The following is a 13,790-nucleotide window of genomic DNA, read 5'->3' as shown; positions in this document are numbered from 1 at the left end:
ATCTGCCACTGCCAGGGCCTGGCTGGGCCCATCCCAGCTCTTGCAGCCAAGAGAAAAGGAGCAAAGCCGTAAGTCCCTGCTGAAGATCATTCCAGATGTCCCATGCTGCCCTGGAGGCAGCAGCTGTTACTATTAGCAGGCCCTACTGACTAACTCCTTGAAGACTGTCAAGGTCCCTTTCTCCTCTCCCTTCCGTCACTTACATAGAACTGGCCTCTGACCTGCAACTTGGAATCCTGCATTGACTGGAGCTGCTCCTTCAACATTTCCAGCGCGTGGTTCTGGTTCCAGATCTCACCCCGCAGCATCTGCGTCCTCTCCTCCAGCTGCTCCCGGAACTTCTTCATCAGCTCCTCCTCCCGTCTGTTGACGTACCATATGATGGACGGCGGTGGGTGTAGTGACTGTGTGAAGGAATCACTTATGGTTCATACACAGGGCCATTGGGTTCTCCAAATTCTACCATATTGTTTTATTTCCAAGTTTTGAAAGACTGAGAATGAGAAAAGTGACACTCCAACCCTGATTTCATTCACTACTAGAAAGTTTAAAGAAATGGTTAGGGAATCCAGAAATTCTGTATCAGAAGTGGATTACGGGGATCATTTAGTCTAATTTTCCCCCTAAACATAAAGCTGTGGAATTGGCCCAGAGACATGAAGTAACCTTCCCAAAGTCCTTAGTGAAAGAGTCAGAGTGAAGCAGGTCAGATCACAAATGAGACATGGGGAAACACTTATCGATGTCTCTGCTAGCAATGCAAGAAGAAGAAGGATGCTCAACTGTCACTTCCTTTATTCCAGGCACTCGCCTAAGCACTGTACAGAATTCACAGATCCAATTTTCACAGTCCCCTATCAAGTAGGTACTGTCCATACACAACCATAGTACTTGGTGGAATACTTTCTGCTTGGCCTTAGAAATCTAATTTTAACTTGAGTACCAGCCTCAGATCTGGAAATAAACAAATGTAAAGCTTGATAAAATTAGAGAATGTGTTGGGGGACAAGCTAATGCTTCGGATTGGCTGGAAAGGAGGGATGAGGCAAGTCACACGTGGAAGGGAAGCCAGGAAAAGAGCATTGTGCAAACCATACACATTTAGGTGGCCGGGGAACTTGAATTTTATTCATCAGCCACCTTGCACTGCTGCCAGGAGGAGTGTTCTAAAACACAAATCTGATTGGGGAAGTAACATGCTCACATCAATGTTGTACAACATGCCTTCTGGCAGCTGTGTGGAAGATGAACTGACAGGAGGAAGTAAGTTTAGAGTCAGAGAGAAGCTAGTTAGGAGGCTGTAGAGGTAATTCAAGGTAGAGATAACAAGGGCCTAAAACAGATCAGAGACAGGAAACAGAAAGGAAGGGTCAGGGGAGTGTCCAAGATGGCAGAGTAGGAAGACACTGAGCTCAACTGTTGATCAGAAGACTTGAAGACCAGCAGAAAAGATCTTCTACAGCTACATATATAAAGAAGTAACCATAAAGAGATGGGTGGCGGGGATGGAGTCACAGGATAGTCAAGACCCATACCCCAAGGGTGGGTGACCCACAGACAGGAGGATAATTACAATTGCAGAGGTTCTCCCTAAGGAGTGAGAGGTCTGAGCCCCACATCAGACTCCCCAGGCTGGGGGTCCTTCCCTGGGAAGATGAGCTCCCAGAAGATCTGGCTTTGAAGGCCAGTGGGGCTTACTTTCAGGAGAACCAGGGGGCATAGGAAATAGGGATTCCACTCTTAAAGGATGCACACAAACTCTCACACACTCTGATACCCAGGGCAGAAGCAGTAATTGGATAGGAGCCTGGGTCAGACCCACCTGCTGATCTTGGAGAATCTCCCAGAGAGGCAGCAGGCAAATGTAGGTCACTCTTGGGACACAGAAACTGGTGGCAGCCATGGGGTTCTGGCACAAGGACACTGGTGCTGGCAAGAGCCATTCTGGAGGCCTCCCTCTAGCTTATTAGCCCCAGGACCCAGCCTAGCCCTGGCCCAACAGTCTATAGGTGCCACTTCTGGGACGCCTCAGGCCAAACCAATAGCCGGATAGGGACTCAGACCTCAACCACCAGCAGGCTGGCTGCCTTAGGACCACCTGAGCTCCCAGCTACCCCAAGACCTGACCCCATCCACCAGAGGGCTCAGAACAAGGACCTGCCCACCAGGAGCTGGCACTGGCCTCAAGACCCCCTGGGCCCCAGCCCTGCCCACTGGCAGGCAGACACCAGCTCCAGGACCACCGTAGCCCCATAGATTTCCCTGTCAGGACCTAGTCTAAAGACATCACCAAAAAACTACCAGAACTTATAAATGAATTTGGTAAAGTTGAGGGTACAAAATTAATATACAGAAATCTGTTGCATTTGTATACATTAACAACAAACTATCAGAAAGAGAAATTAATGAAATAATCCCATTTACAACTGCATCAAAAAGAATAAAATACCTAGGAATAAACCTAAGGAGGTTAAAGACCTATATGCTGAAAACTATAGGATACTGGTGAAAAAAACTGAAGATGCCATGAATAGATGGAAAGCTATACTGTACTCATGGATAGGAAGAATCAATGTTGTTAAAATGACCATATTACCCAAGGCAATGTACAGATTCAATGTAATCTCTATCAAAATACCAATGGCATTTTCACAGAACTAGAATAATTCTAAAATTTGTATGAAAACACAAAAGGTGCTGAAGAGCCAAGATAATCTTGAGAAATAAGAACAAAGCTGGAGGTATCATGCTCCCTGACTTCAGACTACACTACAAAGCTACTGTAATCAAAACAGAATAGTGGGCTTCCCTGGTGGCGCAGTGGTTGAGAGTCCGCCTGCCGATGCAGGGGACACGGGTTCGTGCCCCGGTCTGGGAAGATCCCACATGCCGCGGAGCGGCTGGGCCCGTGAGCCATGGCCGCTGAGCCTGCGCGTCCGGAGCCTGTCCTCCGCAACAGGAGAGGCCACAACAGTGAGAGGCCCGCGTAACGCATAAAAAAAAAAAAAAAAAAAAAAAACAGAATAGTACTGGCACAAAAACAGACATATAGATCAGTGGAACAGAATACAGAGCTCTGAAATGGACCCACACTCATATGGACAATTAATCTACAACAAAGTTGGCAAGAATATACAACAGAGAGAAAACATTCTCTTCAATAAATGGTGCTGGGAAAACTGTACAGCAACATGCCAAAGAATTTCACAACTTGCATAAAAATAAATTCACAATGGATTAAAGAGTTAAATGTTAAGTCCTGAAACCATAAAACTTCTAGAAGAAAACATAGGCAGTATGCTCTTTGACATCAGTCTTTAGTAATATTTTTTTTGGATATGTCTCCCCAGGCAAGGGAAACAAAAGGAAAAGTAAACCAATGGAACTACATCCAACTAAAAAGTCTTTGCAATGCAAAGGAAACTATCAACAAAATGAAAAGGCCACCAACCAAACGGGAGAAAAATATTTGCAAAAGATATATCTGGTAAGGGGTTAATATCCAAAATATACAAAGAACTGATACAATTCAACATCAAAAAATCTACAAACAATAAATGCTGGAGAAGGTGTGGAGAAAAGGGAACCCTCCTGCACTGTTGGTGGGAATGTAAATCGATACAGTCCCTATGGAAGTTCCTTAAAAAACTGAAAATAGAACTACCATATGACCCAACAATCCCACTACCGGGCATAATCCCTGAGAAAACCATAATTCAAAAAGAGACATGTACCACAATGTTCATTGCAGCTCTATTTACAATAGCCAGGACATGGAAGCAACCTAAGTGTCCATCAACAGATGAAGGGATAAAGAAGATGTGGCACACATACACAATGGAATATTACTTAGCCATAAAGAGAAACGAAATTGAGTTATTTGTAGTGAGGTGGATGGACCTAGAGTCTGTCATACAGAGTGAAGTAAGTCAGAAAGAGAAAGACAAATACCGTATGCTAACACATATATATGGAATCTTAAAAAAAAATGGTTCTGAAGAACCTAGGGGCAGGACAGGAATAAAGACGCAGATGTAGAGAACGGACGTGAGGACACGGGGAGGGGGAAGGGTAATCTGGGACTAAGTGAGAGAGTGGCATGTGCATATATACACTACCAAATGTTAAACAGATAGCTAGTGGGAAGCAGCCACATAGCACAGGGAGATTGGCTTGGTGCTTTGTGACCACCTAGAGGGGTGCGATAGGGATGGTGGGAGGGAGACGTAAGAGGGAGGAGACATGGGGATATATGTATATGTATAGCTGATTCACTTTGTTATACAGCAGAAACTGACACACCATTATACAGCAATTATACTCCAATAAAGATGTTAAAAGGGCTTCCCTGGTGGCGCAGTGGTTGAGAGTCCGCCTGCCGATGCAGGGGACACGGGTTCGTGCCCCGGTCCGGGAAGATCCCACATGCCGCAGAGCGGCTGGGCCCGTGAGCCATGGCCGCTGAGCCTGCGTGTCCGGAGCCTGTGCTCTGCAACGGGAGAGGCCACAGCAGCAAGAGGCCCACGTACCACAAAAAAAAAAAAAAAAAAAAAAAAAAAAAGATGTTAAAAAAAAAACAGCAAACAAACAACCCCCAAATGGGCAGAGGATATGAATAGATATTTTTCCAAAGAAAACATACAGATCGCCAACAGGCACATGAAAATATGCTCAGCATCACTAATTTTCAGGGAAATGCAAATCAAAACCACAATGAGATACCACCTCACACCTGTGAGAATGGCTATCATCAAAAAGACAACAAATAGTCAAAGTGTTGGTGAGGGTGTGGAGAAAAGGGAACCCTCCTGCACTGTTGGTGGGAATGTATATTGGTGCAGCCACTATGGAAAACAGTATGGAGATTCCTCAAAAAATTAAAAATGAAACTACCATAAGATCCAGAAATTCCATTCCTGGGTACTTCTCCGAAAGAAAGAAACACAGTAATTAGAAAAGATATAGGTACCTCTATGTTCATTGCAGCATTATTTCCAATAGCCAAGATATGGAAGCAACCTAAGTGCTCATTGATAGATAAATGAATAAAGATGCAGCATATATACAACTGGAATATTACTCAGCCTTAAAAAAGAATGAAATTTTGCCATTTGCAGCAACATGGATGGGCCTACAGTATATAAAGCTAAGTTAAATAAGTCAGGACAGAGAGACACAAATACATTGATTTCACTAAATGTGGAATCTAAAAAACAAAACAAATGAACAAATAAAGACAAAACTGAAACAGAGTCATAGATACAGAGAACAAACAGTTGGTTGCCAGAGGGGAGGGGAGTGGGGGATTAGAGGAGAAGGTGAGGAGACTAAGAAGTACAAACTTCCACCTGCAAAATAAATGAGTCATGGGTATGAAAAGTACAGTGTGGGGAACACAGTCAATAATTATATATTTCTATGGTGCAGATGGTAACTAGACTTATCATGGTGATCATTTTGAAATGTATAGAAATATCAAATCACTGTGTTGTGTACCAGGAACTAACATAGTGTTGTAGGTCTATTACACTTCAAAAACAAAGAAAGAAACAAACTCGTAGAAAAAGAAAACAGATTTGTGGTTATCACAGGTGGGTAAGGGGGTGGGTGGGGAAACTGGATGAAGGCAGTCAAAAGATACAAACTCCAAGTCAAAGATAAATAAGTTCTAAGATGGAATGTACAACATGATGAATTATAATGAACACTGTTGTCTGTTGTATATGAAAACTGTTAGGAGAGTAAATCCTAAGGCCTCTTATTACAAGGAAAAAGTTTGTTTCTATTTCCTTAATTGTGTATCTATGTGAGATGATGGATGTTCACTACATTTATTGTGGTAATTATTTCATGATGGATGTAAGTCAACTCATGCTGCACACAAACTTTTACAGTGCTGAATGCCAACTGCATCTCAATAAAACTGGAAGTAAAAAAAAAAGAAAATTTAAAAGTCCAAATGCAGGGACACATTTTAGAGAAATTAAGGAAGCGGACAGGACTTCTCAACTGACTGGCTGAGGGAGACAGCGAAGAGGTGAGATTCTTGGAAAAGAGCTGTCAGAGCTGTAAGTAGGACCTAGAAACAACTGTTGCTTGCCTTGATCTGTGCTAGACACTATGTGTATAACAAGACGAGAGAGTCACAGTGCCAATCCACAATCCCCATATTAATGATGAGAAAAAGGTACACACACATGGCAATCACTAAAGACAAAAAGAAGATATACTGTGGTCCTTCAACCTATTTATGGTTAGTGGAAACATATAGCTGAGTTATTAAAGAGAGAGAGAGAAAAAAACATTCAAGTTGTTTTTTTTCTCATTTGGAGTAAAAATTATATGTTATTTTTAATCCATTGAAAATTGCCCAATTGTCCTTCTTTCACAATATAGTGTATATCTTCCTCTAAGAAAGCAGGCATTCATTAGACAAAAGAAAATCTCAACTCAAGACTGGAAGAGACAAACGTTACAGGTCATCACATCTACCCTCACTTCTCCAGGCAGGAATCTTTTCTCTGCTGTCCCTGGCAGACGAGCTACCGAGCCTTGGCTCAAACCTTTCCATTGAAGGGGAGGGGGTTCACCACCTGGGGAGGGAACCTAACCCATCTAGAAGGACTTCCTTGAACGGAGCAAGAAAGTTGCCCACCCTGAGCTGCTCGCTCTTTGCCATAGTTTGATCCATTGGAGACATCTTCCACTTAAGGAGCAGGACGGCCCTGCAGCTATTTGGATGAAGCTGTCCTGTCCGTCCCAGTCTCCCTTCTCCAGTGCTTTCCACTAAAGACAATGTGACATTTTCCAGCCCCTCTCCACCCTGCTCTCAATCTTCTGGGTACACTCCAGTCTGTCAATCCATGGCACCCAGAAACAAGCCTATTACACTGACACGTGCAGAGCCAGGCTACACACACGCATTGCTGGTTATTTTGACTATTTTAAAGTAAAGTTATATTTAAAGTTTAAATATAAATTAATTCGAAGAAGAGAAACCTACCAACAGTGAAAGGGGAACCACAACTTTTTAGCATGATAGAGACATAAAGACAAATGTATTTCTACAGAAATTTTCTTTTAAATAGTTCAAAGAATTTTCATAGCAGTCTAAAAATCCCTTCAAGGCAAGCAGACCATTTCAAGTTGGAGAAACTGAGGCTCAGGGATGTGCCAAGGTCACAGTACTGGGGCCAAACTCAAACAACTATTTTTCAGCCCTCATTTCTTCTCATTAGAAAAGGATGCCTTTGGCATTAGGAATGAAGAGCCTCGTCTAAGGCTTGGTAATTAATGCATACAATTCCACATAACAGACCATAAACTCATTATCTTGGCTGCCAATCCTGATTATAATAATCTTGTCTAATATAAAAGATGATCACCCAAATTTGTGATTATGTACACAAATTTGGGGGTAGAAGAGCAACAGAATAGTTAATCCAACTGTTTTGATTTGGCCTTGAACCATACATTGGTGCTGACAGTTGGAGGTTGGATATATCTAACATTCTGAAAGGGATGCTTCTAACCTAATAACAATTCCATTGCGGAAACCTAGCTCGTGGTGGGGAAGTGTTGGTATGGGTAGGCAGTGTTGGTATGGGTAGGCGGGAAAGTCATCCTCCCATGGGATAATTAGCATCCCCTCACAGGTGATGAGCACAGCTCTTAAAAATACTGCCCTTTCTTAGTATTTAAGCTTCCTATTTGGCTCCAACTTTCTCTCAAGCACAAAGTGTCTTTGCATATTTCACATTAAGAGGAGAACAGGATTTGGTCTTAGAGAACCTCCAATCTCCCTGTTGGCTACAGCCCATTGGATTCTCAGCTGCATCAGAAAATCCAGTACAACAGAAACGATGATACAGTTTAAAAAAACAAAGAGCATGCTTTTTGCAAAGTGAAATTGAGCACAAGAGTGGAAATTCGGGGCTTTGCAGGTTAGTGGTACAGACGAATACGTGGAGCAAGGCTCCCAGAGATACCTGATTTCCGACGTCAGCAGTGACACTGGGGAATGAGAGGGTCTCCTGGTCCTCCTGGTGTACCTGGTCCACCTTGTGCACCTCTTTCTCCTCATCCACCTGCTCCATCTCACCCATCTGGTCCATCTGCTCCACATGTTCCACCTCACGTTTGACTTCAAAGCTCGGCAAAGATAATGGTGCTGAGGAAGAAGAGACAGTGGAATTCATGATGAAAAAAGCAGAAGTACTAACACTATCAAACAGATTACACAAATTTCTCTGTTTATTTCCTGTTATAAATTATAAAAACAGGAAAGTCCAGTTTTATTCCATCTTAATGATTAGGTGTGCCAGGTACCAGGAGTAATACAGAACACTACTTAAAAATCTGTTCATATTTGAGGGACTTTTCTGGTGGCGCAGTGGTTAAGAATCCGCCTGCCAATGCAGGCGACATGGGTTCAAGCCCTGGTCCAGGAAGATCCCACATGCCACGGAGCAACTAAGCCCGTGCGCCACAACTACTGAGCCAGCGCTCTAGAGCCCGCGAGCCACAACTACTGGGCCTGTGTGCCACAACTAATGAGCCCACGTGCTGCAGCTACTGAAGCCTGTGCACGTAGAGCCTGTGCTCCATCCACACAAGAGAAGCCACTGCAATGAGAAGCCCGTGCACAACAAAGAGCAGCCCCTGCTCGCCACAACTAGAGAAAGCCCACGTGCAGCAACGAAGACCCAGCACAGCCAAAATTAAATAAATAAATAAATAAATTAAAAAAAAAATTGTTTAAAAAAATCTGTTCATATTTGAAAATTAAGTAAAAGAAGGGAAATGTCTCACTTTACCTCCATCCATCCAAGCATAAGCAGGCACCCAACCCATTCGCGTTAAGTGTCTTTTCTTTATAAAAGTTCTTTTGGCTCTGCCTCTGGAATTTGGTACCTTCCAACTGATAAAACCAAATCAAACCTAGTCATAAATCACTTCTGTAAAACTAGGTTCCCCAGAATGTGGGATCTTGAGAGTGCCTGAAGCGCTCTTGGAGGTGTTGTGACATGACTTTCCTTCGGCAGGCACAAAAAGCAAAGTGGAGAACATTATTTGAATAATGCAAAATTATAGAGTCATTTCAGAAAAGAGTTTGGCAGTTCTCTTCACACACACTTCCCATATGACCCAGTAGTCCCACTCCCAGGAATTTACCCAAATGAATTAAAAATATATAGGCACACAAAAATCCTCTATGCAAATGTTTACAGTAGCTTTATTTATAATCACCAAAAACTTGGAAACAACCCAGATGTCCTTCTTCAGATGAATGAGTTAAAAAAAAAAAAACACACACACACACAGAAAACACTGTAGTGCATTCATAAGATTAAGTACTACTCAGCAAGAAAAAAGGAATGAACCATTGACTCACACATGTATGAATCTGAAATTTATTTTTTTAACAAAGCCAGACCAAAAAAGGCTAGACATTGTATGATTCCATTTACATGACATTCTGATAAAAGGAAAGCAGAGATAGAATGCAGATCAATAGTAGCCAGAGGATGGGGGACAGAGTTTGAGTTCAAAGAGGCAGCACAAAGGAATTTGGGGGGTGACATAACTGTTCTGTTTGGTACTGTGGTGATGGATGTATGACTCTTTGCCTTCGCCAAGAACTGCACACCCCAAAGAGTGGATTTTACTGTGTATAAAGTAAATTGCTCTTATACATTTTTGAAATCACAATAATGGGTTCATGGACTTTGTCCCCGTTTTGTTTTGAAAGGATTTTTTAAACAAAGCTTTGAGATTGACAGCAATAATGGAAGAACTGTTAACTAGAATATTTCAAAAATAGAAGCATTACTTCTATATGTGGACATTCCACAATACAAGTATGATAAGGTCAGCTAATTGGAGGACATGATTTGCATTATGTATCCACCACTGCTTTAAGTTTCGTATTTTTTATACAATTATATTTATGAAATGTCTTTAATATTGAAACTCCTGTAGTAAGCATCATTGTTTTTGAGAGACTATCACTTTGCCCTTTACTAAGAATTCTTTTTATCGTACAGTTTTTAAAAAACAAGAGGTTTCTTTGGACTGCAACTACTATACCATAGCAGAAGAGGCTGCACAAGTATGAGAAGATAGGATGCTACTCCTCCTAGGACTGAGATCTAGCACCAATCTATAGATTAAAATTAAATGGGAGATTTACAATGTTTTGTTAGTTTCAGGTGTAAAGCAAAGTGATTCAGTTATTTATATATATATATAATTTATATGTATATAATATATATATACATATGTATATGTATATATACAGATTCTTTTCCATTATAGGTTATTGCAAGATACTGAGTATAGTTCTCTATGCTATACAGTAGGTCCTTGTTATCTATCTATTTTATATATAGTGGTGTCTTATCAGTTAATCCCATACTCCTAATTTCTCTCTCCCCCCAGTCCTCTTTGGTAATCATAAGTTTGTTTTCTATGTCTGTGAGTCAGAAGATGAAGCAAGTTAGAAATCACTCCTGCAATTTCACACCAGTATAAATAGAACATTACCTTCATTTGAAAAACTGTAACTACTCTGTAGGCCACTATTTTTCTTCTGAGAGTCCCCATCCAAATGTCCAAGTGTACCCACCTGGTGGTTCAAGTATGGTTTCCAAGGTGGATGTGCTGGAGTCATAATATGTAAAAGACTTTCTTTTAATGACACGAGCAGATTCTTGTGATCCATACTGGTCAGCCATTACAACATCAACTTGACCCTACGAATTTCCGAAAGGGACGGAGAAGATGACATTTCAATTTGGTGACAAAGGTATATAAAACAACAAGAAACTGGCAGAACACAAACTTTGATGCGTTTCACTTCATTTCTAAGATTGTTTCAATAAATTGAATACCTAACACAAAACCATCATGAAACGCGTACTTGAAAAAAATTGCTGGAAGATAACAACAAAAAAAGATTATGGGTGCTACATGCTACCCAACGTCAAAGCTCAAGAGAAATACAGTATAGATGTGCTAAAAGCACAAGCATGAGAAAAATGTGTGCCGACCAAAGGCCGTGGCTATATATATATATATATACATGCACTGCAGAGATGCTGGTAGCATGCCGGTTCAGAGAAGTGGGAAGGCTGTAGGAGAACTACCCCCACTGATGGGGCCATTTTTCTAGAGGTCCTGCATGTACAGGCTAGGCTTAGAGAAAGGAGAGGATGACTGGGGGGCTGTTTAACCACTTCATGTTTTTTACACAAATTAAAGTTGAAAGTATTAGTAGCAAAAGTACCTTTAATATATAGTAGCAGAGAGATGGAAGTGGCCCTGGGGAGCTTCTAGTGCAACTTCCCCATTTGATAGTGTCAAAGAGGAGAAGGTCATACAGCAAGTTAGGAGCAGAGTGAGTGATATAATCCAGTGACTTCAAATTCAGCACCACTTTCCCCAACCCTAGTACCTCACTTTAAGCCATTTTTTGCTTTAAACCATATACATTATATTCCCATTTAGTGATGCACTTCCATTTCTGTAACAACTGGATCCTTTCTGAATAGGCTGGGGCTCACTGCTCATATGAAATTTAAGCACCTGGTTTATCAGTGAAATCTTGTACATCTCTGCCAAAAAATTGTTTGTTTGTGTGTTTGTTTGTTTGGGACTGGATTAAGACATAGACTCACGCTCATTTTTCCTTAAGGAAGCTGTTTGTTGGAGCACTTTCATCCAGATCAAATCCCAGCATTTGAACTTCAGGAAAATGTGCAACTTCACTGTTCAAGTACATTGTGTTTTGTACTCTTCAAAATAAGCAATATGTTTCTGGGGATGTGGCAATCTTTTCATTATTTAGAAAGATATTCTGCTGGGGTGGTATTCATTGAGATAGGATATGACCTCTCTTTCTGTGTCTTCTTGCTTCTGCTCTTTATCATAGCCATATGTCAATTTAATCACTAGCTCCTTGCTTCCTGGATGATTTTCAATAGAAATGTATATACTTGGGTGTTAAGATGTCCATTTTTGTGCATTCATAATTTTTAGCCCATCAATATAAATGCAGTGAGCTTAAATGATCTCAACTGATGGAATCATGTGCAGTAATAGAAAATGGCTTGGGAAAAAACAACGCAAAGAAACTATTTCGAAAGCTAAAAGATTCCAGTTTAAAATACAATTTAGGACGAAGGCCTGAAGATAGTCTTTCAAGAGAGGCAGCTAGAAGCTAAAAAGAAAGATGAAATGGACACGCATACATGGGGGCAGGAAGGCAATCGATAAGCTTTTACAAGTTCAAGAGGAGTTTTGGATTCACTTTTACTCCATAACAGTTTCCATGAAGAATACACTAAAGGATTTTAAAGAGAAGCATGGCCTTTGAGGCTAGACACAGAGCAGGCTTCCAATGCAGCCTCCAATACCTGATGCTCTCGTGACCTAGAAGGGAGTGTACGTTGTGGGGGTGGCACTCCAGAAGTATGTCCCCCAATTTTCACATTTTCCCCTTGATTAGCTTAATGTCAAAAGTGTTCTGCCTAATTTTTAAGAGATGCTTGCATTTTACTTTCTGGAAAAAAAAAAAGTGCCATAGGGCTTCCAGTCAAGATGACAGATTGAATAGCCATGGGGAAAACCCTAGGTAAAACAGAATAGAATTTTACAAATGCACTCCTTTAAAAGAAAAAAAGGACAGAAATAAATTAAAAGTCATAGGAATGATCAAAAGCACGATGAATAAGCTCTAGAGAGTAGAGGTCTACTGGACAACATTGTACCTATAGTCAACAATAATGTATACTTAAAATTTGTTAAGAGGGTATACCTCATGTTATGACTCTTATGGCAATAAAATAAATTTTCTTTAAAAATAGGGTAAAAAAAATTCTCTCTGGAGAATTCCCTGGTGGTCCAGTGGTTAGGACCCGATGCTTTCACTGCCAAGGGCCTGGGATCAATTCCTGGTCGGGGAACTAGGATCCCACAGGCCACACAGTGTGGCAAAATAAATAAATAAATAAAATAAAACTAAGCCAAAGCAAGATAAAAATACATTTTAAAAATTCTCAAAAAAAAATAAAAAAAAAAATTCTCTCTGGATCCCACCACTTCTCCACCTACTGCTCTGTTTATGTGATTCCCTTGAGAGCAAAACTTCTCAAAGGCAAGTCCTCAACATCCCCAATTCCACTATCTTCTCTTAAACCTACTCAATCAGATGTTATCTCCCTGCCCCCATCTATACTCCACCAAAACTTTTCTCCAAGTCAGCAATGGCTTCCAGGTCCTAAATCTAATGGTCACTTCTGAGTCATCAACCTACCTAATCTATCAGCAGTGTTTGGCACTGTGATCATTCCCTCCTCCTGGAAATACTTTCTTCACTTGGCTTACCTCTTACCTCACTGGTCTCTCCCTCTCAAGTCTCATGGCTGAGTCCTTCTCTTCTCTCTGATCTCTTAACGTTGGGGGTGCTCCAAGCTTAGTCCTTCGTCCTTATCTATATCTTTACTTCCTCCCTTGGTCACTTCATCCAAGTTTTTAGCTTTAAGACCATCCATGTTGATGATTCCCATATCCTTATCTCCAGGCCAGCTCTGCATTTCCAATTAACTATATAGTAGGCTTCTCAAACATTTTCAAAACTGAGACCCTGTATTACACCTCCCAACAAACACTCCTAAGCGTGCAAATTCTTCCCACTGTTTTCAAAGTTAATGCAATACCATCCTTCCAGTTGCTCAGGTCAAGCACCTTAAAGTCACCCCTAACTTCTCTCTCTCACACACATTTCATCC

The sequence above is a fragment of the Phocoena sinus genome, chromosome X, assembly GCF_008692025.1.
Source record: "Phocoena sinus isolate mPhoSin1 chromosome X, mPhoSin1.pri, whole genome shotgun sequence".
NCBI classification, from domain to species: Eukaryota; Metazoa; Chordata; class Mammalia; order Artiodactyla; family Phocoenidae; genus Phocoena; species Phocoena sinus.
The sequence above is the reverse complement of the archived record's forward strand: the minus strand, read 5'-3'. Positions refer to the sequence as shown.